Below are 8,859 nucleotides of genomic sequence, written 5' to 3'. Positions count from 1 at the left end.
GGCTTAGGAATTACTATACCAAAGGAACGATTTTGCCTCCCTTAAGTCATATTATATCAATAATAGTACAGTCTGACAAGATCCTTGACAGTGATAGATGTGTCTGTTATTTTAATTTCAAATTAGTTTGTTTTATTTTACAAAGAAATTATTGGTACAATTGGAACGCAGCAAATTAATATATTTAAAATTTGAGACAAGTGATTGCTTCAAAATATTTAAAAAAACTGTATAAAACTGAAAAAATCTAATCACGTCATTTTTTTAAAATTACGGTCTGTGTATACAAAACAAACAAGAGTGTATTTTGAACGAAGCACCACAGACCAAAAAAAAAATATTAAAAAGAGAGAACTATTTCTTACTTTCAAATTTCCTGCAATTATTATTATATTTAGCAATATAACTTATGTACAAATATTTTTTTTAACATTGCACAGGAATAAATAAAACACAATACAAATAAAGTATTTTATTAATAATAATACTTACTGACTTTAAACTGTACTGGTGGCTGGTGGCTCTCTGAGCACCGAATATTAACTATAAACTGTGCTCTGAGTTTACAGTTAATTTTCACTCGATTTTTCCTCCACTTAACTTCAAAAAATACAAAACACACAACTAATAACACGAACCAAAATGCAAAAGCAATTCGAAACTAGGTATTTTACACAAATTACACCTAACCTATAATTTGGCAAGAGTTTGACAAGTCTCACAAATCTTAAGTCGAGTTCATACGTATCTGCGTCTGTGAATCGTTCCGTCACTCCATAATATTGATGTGTCATTTTTGACATAAACTGTTAACTTTGTAAAAACAGCAAGAGACGACGCATGACGGATTTATATATAAATCCATCCATAGTTAACTTAAAAAATATTAGAAACTTTTTTTAGTAAAATAACTGGATTGGTATGGACGTCATCTGCCTTGTTTCTGTCATCGTCTGTCGAAATCTTACCTGAGTAAAAAAAACAAATAGTAATATACAAATACTAGGCCAATTAGAGATATGCAAAAAATTGCTACCTGTATTTTTTACAGTGAAATAAAATAGCATTTCACAACTTTTAACAATTTTAAAATTAACTATGAATGACAGCGATCCGCCGCGTTCTTTGAAACTGTTTCTATCGTCTGTTAAAATCCAGCAACTAAGAAGTAGACCACTCTGTATCTAATATTTATTGTATAAACTATAAATTTAATCAAAAAAATTAATGAGGGGATACCCATCTAAATCGGAATTTTAGACTATTTTGTTATCAGGTAGGTAGAGTAAGTAGTTATCAGGCAGGTAGAGTAAAGTGGCTATCGCACAGCTATCAGTCATAATTTCTGTGAAGCCGATCCCTAGACCTAAATACATATGCCATTTCTTTAAAAAGTAGTCAAAAATTAATACACATCTAAGTATTTCCAAAAATAACAACCCAGCTATGTTACGCTGTGAAAAATTGAATTAACTTATGATTAACTTCTTCTTCTTCTTGTTTCACGATGACCACGCGCCTTTCGACGGCCAGTCGGAGTCTAAACTTATGATTAATTTTCTAGTTATCTTCAGATTGCCAATTACTTAACATAACCTCATATTTGTAATAATTTACGTTATTTGTTAACTAATTGTACGAGTTATAACTCATCATACAGTCTCAGGGCTTTAACAAAAGCCAGTATCTGAGACGGCTCCACAGAGGCCAGCCTCCATCCTCGACATCAGCCGTACGTAAGTTCATGGCACGAATGGTCGTCGTCTCGGCGCACTCAGTTTTTCCCACGGCACGCCATTTTTCCCACAGAATCTGCATTCGCCGTTGTTTCTCAGCTGCAGCCTACTGAGGTGTTCGTTAAGGAGACAGTGCCCTGTTAGAAACCCCGTGACAATCCGAAGATTGTTTTTACTTAAATCAAGGAAGACGAAGATTTGATTTTTCTCGGTCGTAAGTTCTGAGTCTTCCAGATTCTTCAGTTCCGCTTTTAGTTGGTTCCCGTTTGGAAAACAGGACGGTTCTGGTCATGTTCTGGTCCAGTTCGTAGATGTTTAGTCCTTTTCTAGCTAGATCATTTGCTTTCTCATTGCCTTCTATCCCTTGGTGAGCAGGCACCCAGAGTAGGAGGACTTTATTTTCTTTGCCTACTTTGTTGAGCTTCTCTAGGCATTCTTTGACCAACTTTGAATTGATGGCTACTGAGTTGATCGCGTTTAGTGCTGCTTGGCTGTCGGATAGGATGGCAATTTCCTGTTTTCGATAGTTCCTTTTTAAGATAAATTGTACGCAGCTTTCGATAGCGGAAATTTCTGCCTGAAGGATACTGGGGTAGGTGCCCATTGGTTCGGAGTTCGGAGTATTTAAAATACTCCTATCCCTGTCCCTGCTTTAGTTTTGGAAGCATCAGTATGCCACGTTATGGTATGGTCTTTTACATGCTGAGTAAGTCTTTCTTGCAAATAATACACGAAGAAACAATAAATACGAAATAATCGTTTAATTTTCCAAAAACTTAATTGCGACAAGGAAAATTGCAAATTTTCTTGTATGCAAGTCAAATTGCGAACTGCAAAGCGGCCTTAGCAGAAATTGTCTTTTTATTAAAGACCTCTGTAAAGTTTTTTAATCTCCGTTAACACGGATTAAAAAATAGCAAATTAATTGCAATAGGTATGTAATAATTATTATTGTAATTAATTTGATACGTAGATGAGCCAAAAACTTCCAGCTACAGCGCCCTAATTCCCCGACTTTCCTCATAAAGCCCGCGAGTCGAACGGCTCGCTAACTTTTGGGAATTTTTAGCGTGCCGTCCAACCAACCACCTGTCCTGATGTAAATCCCCCGCGACAACCAAGGGCGGCAGCAAAGGGTACCTGCTAGCTCCCGATCATCATCCCACCCCTACTAGCCAACCCTGTGTTCGAGCTGAGCCAGCAAAACTACCGCACCGGCTTTGCTGGCCCAGCAGAGCACACACACACATTCATAGCCGGCGTTTTCGTAGTGGCGTTTCGAGGCGACGCTGCCGGTTCGACGTGTCTAAACCTTGGTCGGCGCGTCGGGCCCCCCTGTTATACGAAAATAAAGTTAGAGGAACGCGACGTTGCCGATCCTTTCCGAAAATCGCAGACATTAGTAGATTTTAAGAACTATAAATGTGGAAACAAAAAAGATAATATATTTTGAATACACTACAGCTTTATTTATTTATCTAAATATAGCGGCCACTGATTACGGAAAGCAATGGCAAATGACCGATACTATATGTATTCCTATCGTACAATCTCTCTTATAGAGTATGTCCAACGAGAGGATATATGACAGTGACAGTGGAATGGTTTGTCATCGCTGATCAAAAAATTAAGTATGTATAGTAGGGTTCAGAACCGGGAAATCCCAGTACCAAGGTTCTTTTGACACATCAAAGAACCGGGACTCGAAATTATTAATTCCCGGTTCTTTCGGGACAAGGTAATAATAATTAAAAACATATTTTTTGTTACGTGCGAAAGACTTTTGATACTTTCTAGCGGTCGAAATCAAACTGTTCTAAATAAGTAGTAATGCTATCTCTTACTGTTTTTACTTCTGAAATTATTTTGAAGTTTTTATAATGTTTATTAGCAATTATTATTGACGTTTAAATATGTTATTTTATTATTTAGTATAATATTGCTGAATGTATTCGTCACATTTTTTTGTGTTATGTTTGTATAGGCATTTGCATCTTTAATTGAAAATGTTAAGTTTTTTTTCTAATTTAGTTAAGTTGGTTGATGTTGTTTGATGTAATTTTTGAGCTACCGATGTGTTTTCTTTTCTTTTCGCTTGTGTTCATATTTGCGTTCATGTATGCATACTTTCTCATGACTTAATAATTTGATCTTATTTTCATTTAAAACTCATTTTTTTAGGGATTTTACTTTGAAATGTTTTATTTATGAAAATGAACAAATATTTTTATATTGTTTTATTTTTATATAATGGTTTTCTTAATTTCGTTACTAAATTTTTCAATATTAATTAAAAAAGTTAGCATCTTTCGAAGAATGACATGATCATCGATTTTGATTGTAAACACATATTTAATTTCTGTAATAATCTTATACGTTTTAATTTATTATATTAAATAATTTGCATGAATATCTTAAACAATTAGCACCCTATACACCAGAACTTGGCGGACTTTGCCTGTCACGTACCAAAACCCGTATTTTGGTCTGCCGATAAGATCTTTGCACGATTAAATATTCTCGTTTGGGACAAAATTCGACGTTTTATAATATATATAAAAATAAATTTTTGATATCGAAAATGTTTATCGAAATAAAAACAGCCGCTAGAAAGAAAGTACGAGAAAGAAAGAGTCCGCCGACTTTATCCTTAGTTCGTTTTTTACACCGATCTATTCTGACAAATCAAGTCTGCGGATTTGGTCTGCCACATACTTGGTCCGCCCCACAAACGCAAAGTTAATACTTATTTTATTATTGTCATTTTAACAGAACGTCAACGGTTTCTTGTAGACGTATCTGTTTTAAAAAAGTAAAGTGTTCTCGAATAGTTGAATTTAAATATTTAAAATAGTTTTTTTCTTTATTCTTTGTATTTTTTTTCTTTCTTTTCTTTTTATTGTATTTCTTTCTTGCTTCCGACGACGGAAAGAGATAAACTTTCGGAAACGTTAAGCATTTTTTTCTTTGTTAGGCAAATTTGTATAACTGTAAACATAACTTCTGACAAGCAGTGTCCGTTTAGGTTTAACGCCAGAAGTGTTAACAAAAAATAACTTTTTGATTTTGTAGATTTTCTTGCAGCGCAGTGGCGAAATACCCATAAAGGTTTTTTGGAGAAACGTAAAGTTTTTGTCCGCAGGTCAAATCTTCTGGTGTATTGGGGCCATTTAGTTATTAGTTATTTAATCATAAGAGATCTAAATTAGATTATTATATGTAGAATAAATACAAATACTAGAATATCATTTAAATTTCCCTCAATTCATCATCTAGAAAATTACTTTGTGACTAATAATTAATAAACTTGAGATATTTATAAAAACGTCTGCTTGCAGTTCTCAGAATTAGATACCAAAAACGAGTATTTAATTATTTAAAATTCAGCAAGGGCTGATAGCACTTGAAGAGAATGAATCTTTGAACAACCTTTAGTCCAAAAAACACAAAAAGTGTATTTCAAATCTAACCAATTTTTTAACTTAATATGGCGGTGTACATAATTGATTATGGTACAATCAGAAGTCAAGTTAATAAAAAAAATCAATATCGAAGAATTAGTTTTAATATTATATTTTAACCAAGGAACACCAACTGAAATGTTCTTAAATGTTTCCCTCCTGACTTAATTGGTCCATTCCTGATAAAATAATTCCGTTATTTTAATGAAGCTTCCGACAAATTCATAGATCGGCCTGTTTAGTTCCCAAACTACATTGTCTACCCCTAACAAATTTTGTTATTAACAATGTTAACCAGAACCCGCGACCCGGCACGGGAGAAATGGCAACGTCGCCGTAAAGCACGCCGAAGGAACAGCCGAGAGGCAGCAGTAAACGGGCAGCCGAGAGATCGCACTTTAAAGGCTGTCGTTCCGTAATACGAGGTGTGCGCGTATTTTAGCAAAACTAGAGTAAATCTGGACCCCGATTCTAAATCATTACAATGGTAGGAATCGACATGTAAGTCAAAATTATGACGATATCTCGTTTACGGATTTATTCGGAACATGTCTACTGGCCCCATTGCTTTTCAATCAGTTTGAAATAGGGTTTCCGAACCGGGATCCCGGTGTATGTTTATCCCCGAAATCCCGGCATCCCGAAAACCTTGAAAAATTTTAATGCCCAATCTAAAATTATTCGACTTGATACACCTTGTCTTTCAAAGATCATGTTTTATTTATACTAAGTAGAACGTCAATATTTAAAAATTATATTTCCGTGTTGAGCGGGAGTATTAAGATACCTCCAACTCTTCCACGAAGGGCTTGCTCCAGAGGAAGCAAAAGCAAAAGCAATCCTCGAAAAAGAGAAGAGTAAAGGAACCAAGAAACAGCCTGGCGCATCTCCACCAAAGGGCAAGAGAGAGAGAGAGAGAGAGACTGCGAGAACCTCTCACCTTTGCTCCGGCAAGGAGAGAAAAAGTCAGGATCTAAAGCCGTCCAACACCAGGAGGCAAGCAGGGACGTATCACCAACTTTGCCAGAACTCCAATGTTCGACATCGAGTTGGCGAGTTATCAACTCGAGGAAGGAGAGCCATGGACAGGTCCTCACAACATGAATTGACCTCAAATCAAGGAGGCAATAGAGAAAGATAAATATATCCTCTATTATAGATTTGGGACAACACCGGTATCAGGTCTAAGGACAGACCAAGTTAAAGAGGTGTGAAAGTGAAGACAGATCCTCCAGCCTCCAGACGGGTACCTCACCGGGGACAAGCTCATTGACTGGGAAGGGTACGAAGGGCCAAACCCTAACCGTGGAAGGGTGTATACCCTTGTAGGAAGTAGATGTCCACTCCTCGGAGGAAAAACATCCGTTGTCCAGGGGAGGATTGAAAATACCCTGTCCCCCCTACAACAGAAAAATCCCCATGTATGATGACGTGTAGATTGTATGATGAGTTATAACTCAACAAGGAAGACACGATAGATCTCTAAGGTCGCGGTGATTAGCCTCCCTGCCACTTATTCTACATTCTACTAAGGCAGAACGTCAAACAGCCGATTCTTAGTCTTAAATCTGATTCTCTAAATCCTAACCGAATAGTTTCAGTACTAATTAATGTATGTGACAAAACGCTGTCTAAGGCTTAAAATTCTTAAGAATCTATTCATTTAGTGTTGTAATGCGACTTCGACCTTGTCCTGACCTACAAGAATGGGATATCGTTTGTCAAAATTGTCCCTTTTTCGTTAGGCAGGCTTTACCCAAGAACGGTAAACTAATAGGATTGCTCATCCTCATAAGAGGTACGTTCGCCTCTTCCCGCGCTTCAGCTGACAGTTGTGACGTCATTGCAGTGGCGCATCTAGAGATTGAGTCTGGGAGGGGTAGTGTGAATATTCAAAAAAGTACTAAATTTGAATTAAATTTTTGCTGGAAGGTATTGTAACTGTGGAAAAAATCTACTTGGATTGGTTTGGATATTCTGTTTTAATTTGTATTATTAACTTTTTTGTAGCAATTTTATTTTATACCAAATTTTATCTTATTAATTAATTTCTTTCTGGGAGGGGTAATTGTATAGGGCTTGTTTCTCTCTACAATTTCCTGTTTCACAATGTACCGTTTGTGTCGAGGAAGAGATCATAGTTTCATAGTTGTCGATTTTCGAAAGAAATCAGTACATGTATATTATTTCATATATTTTTCATTTTATTGATTTTATGGAAAGCATTGTTCATTAAAACGTTGTATCCTATGTTATCGGGCTCATTTCTCTCTACAATTTTCTGTCTCACAATGTACCGTTTATGTCGGATAAGGGATCATAGTTTCATTGTTGTCAATTTCGAAAGAAATCAGTACATGTATATTATTTCGTATATTTTTCATTTTATTGATTTTATGGAAAGCACTGTTCATTAAAATGTTGTATCCTATGTTATAGGGCTCGTTTCCCTCTACAAATTCCTGTCTCACAATGTACCGTTTGTGTCCGGGAAGGGATCATAGTTTCATCGTTGTCGATTTTCGAAAGAAATCAGTACATGTATATTATTTCGTATATTATTCATTTTATTGATTTTATGGAAAGCACTGTTCATTAAAATGTTGTATCCTATGTTATAGGGCTTGTTTCCCTCTACAATTTCCTGTCTCACAATGTACCGTTTGTGTCCGGGAAGGGTTCATAGTTTCATAGTTGTCGATTTTCGGAAGTAATAATTAAAATAAATTAATTTCTTTCTGGGAGGGGTAATTACCCCATTACCCCTCCCGTATATGCGCCCCTGCGTCATTGTAGTCCTTGTCATGATAGTGTGTATTATTAGTTGCCTATGGTAAACTAATAAAAATAACGGTGAGAAATTTTGAGTTAAGTATTTTGTCGATTTTAAATGTGAAAAAGGTGTTTTTAAAGTTTTTAGAGCTATAGAGTTTATAAATACGTTCAGTTTGTATTGTGGGTTGTGACTAAGTGCTTACTAAGTGCCGACAATATTGTTTATTAATTATTTTAAAGCAAAATATGGAAGTACTCTAAAAAGAATGCCTGCAAAAGGTGATGCTGGAAACTGCTGTTCTTAAAAATGCATTATGCGAATATTTAATACGATTTATATTACTATATAGTTAATTTTCTATACTGCATACATAGAAAATAAACTAAATAATGAATGTTTTGCATACGGCGACCAATAATAAACACACTATCATGACAAGGACTACAATGACGTTACAAAGCGAAGAGTTTTCGCATGCATCTGGCAGAGACTTTCGGCTGAATGAGCAGTCCTATTAGGTTAACTGTTCTTGGGCTTTACCAACGCCAATAGTGCATATTTCATTACTTAATCTCTGTAATAAGCTACCGTATGATAAAAAAAAGACGGCGTCAGCGATGGCTATGAAATGAAAATCGCTCTCATTTTATATGTAAAATTACATGGGGAATGTCATCGATCGTCATTTCCAAGCCAACTGGACGCCGTTTTATTTTTCGATCATACGGTATTTACAGAACGACAAGAAGTTTTTGTCTATTTCACACAGTGATCATATGTAAAGTAATTCGAAAGTCAGTTGGATTGGTTTGGGACTCGAATGACGAATGTGGAAATTATTTAAATATTATTAAAGTCTGCCCAATGAATCAGGAAAGATTTAGAT

General features: G+C 35.6%; 1 protein-coding gene across 1 annotated transcript in view; it reads right to left on the bottom strand.

Moving 5' to 3' along the window:
• Window positions 1–8,859, bottom strand: part of LOC115887240 (LIM domain-binding protein 2-like) — a 120,253-nt gene that overhangs the window by 83,132 nt on the left and 28,262 nt on the right.

Source organism: Sitophilus oryzae, unplaced genomic scaffold (genome assembly GCF_002938485.1).
Source record: "Sitophilus oryzae breed Bouriz unplaced genomic scaffold, Soryzae_2.0 scaffold_557_pilon_pilon, whole genome shotgun sequence".
Classification (NCBI taxonomy): domain Eukaryota; kingdom Metazoa; phylum Arthropoda; class Insecta; order Coleoptera; family Curculionidae; genus Sitophilus; species Sitophilus oryzae.
Note: the sequence above shows the minus strand (reverse complement) of the source record. Positions and strands in the feature narration are given on the sequence as shown.